Source organism: Limulus polyphemus, unplaced genomic scaffold (genome assembly GCF_000517525.1).
Source record: "Limulus polyphemus unplaced genomic scaffold, Limulus_polyphemus-2.1.2 Scaffold3153, whole genome shotgun sequence".
Lineage (NCBI taxonomy): Eukaryota > Metazoa > Arthropoda > Merostomata > Xiphosura > Limulidae > Limulus > Limulus polyphemus.
Window position 1 is genome coordinate 106,325 of NW_013668763.1, and position 1,182 is coordinate 107,506.

Genomic DNA, 1,182 nt, shown 5'->3' on the forward strand with positions numbered 1-1,182 from the left:
GAAGGCATGTCAGAGTATGTCTACTAAGTGATGTTTTATGTAGAAAAGGCACATTTAAGTTCGTCTACTAAGTGATATATTATGTACAGAAGGCATGTCAGAGTACGTCTACTAAGTGATGTTTTATGTAGAAAAGGCACATTTAAGTTCGTCTACTACGTGATATCTTAGGTAGAGAAGGCATTTTAAAGTTCGTCTAAGAAGTACTTTGTTTGTTTTTTTAAATGGTGTTTAAAATTGTCTACTAACATCCTTACCGAGGGACAAATCTGCGGATGACGTCCGGGCATTTCCGTGTAGTTCCTACAAGTGACTAAAATTCATTTTTCAACAAATATTAAAATGACAACAGTGCGACATAACCAGTTAAGAGTTAAAATAATTATATAATCTAATTATTCATAACTTCTTATTACAACGTTACCGTCTGAAACTGTGGCCAAATAATGATTATTAAGCATGAGGTCTATAGGTTTAACTGTTATTTTCACATCAAGTATTCTAAAAACATTTTATCCTTACCAACTTTAATTGGCACACGAGTAGGAATTAACCGCAGAAATTCCGTATATCGTATTTGATTCAACTATATGTGTCACTTTAAACAAATCGCAGGCGACAGCTTACAGCTTTTCAGTTTCTTTTTCACTTATCCTTTCCTTTAGTGCCCAACTTGACTGTTCGACAAAGCTTTACCCGCATTTTCTTGCTTACCGAGACCACCCAAAGCTTTACTTGATCGCATCCAGATGGCACTGTACATAACAGCACAAGAATATCGTGTCACGCAACTGAACATTAGGAAGGGGTAGCCACGCAGAGGTTTGTTGGTGTTACTTACAAGCTCCGAGTGAAAGCCAATTCTGTTGATGTGTGATCGGCTGCTCTGTACTTAAAAGGCTTATTTTAGTTCCCCGTTGCCATGGCGACCAATAATGGCCTGTTGAGATACTCATTAATTGCATTCCGAATGCGAGCTGCAACCACTGCTAAACACATACATATACGAGTGTGTGAATTTGCATGCATTCACACATAGATTTAATATGGGACAAAATCAAAAGCGCCAACAAAACAATACAGATGAGTATTGCTGGTATAAAAATTTTGAAATTTAATGCTTGTTTTGGGAAGACAAGTGTTTACGACTATCAGGAATAGGGTGTGTTTTACGGGTTCTAC

The 1,182-nt window shown here is 37.1% G+C and overlaps 1 protein-coding gene across 1 annotated transcript in view; it reads right to left on the reverse strand.

Annotated features, from left to right (window-relative positions):
• Positions 1 to 611, reverse strand: part of LOC106468762 (homeobox protein cut-like) — a 45,781-nt gene extending 45,170 nt beyond the window's left edge. Inside the window, exon 1 of the mRNA XM_013929202.2 lies at positions 523 to 611. The gene's annotated coding sequence lies outside the window, so the exon portion shown is untranslated. The remainder of the gene's footprint in view (positions 1 to 522) is intronic.
• Between the last annotated feature and the right edge of the window lie 571 nt (positions 612 to 1,182).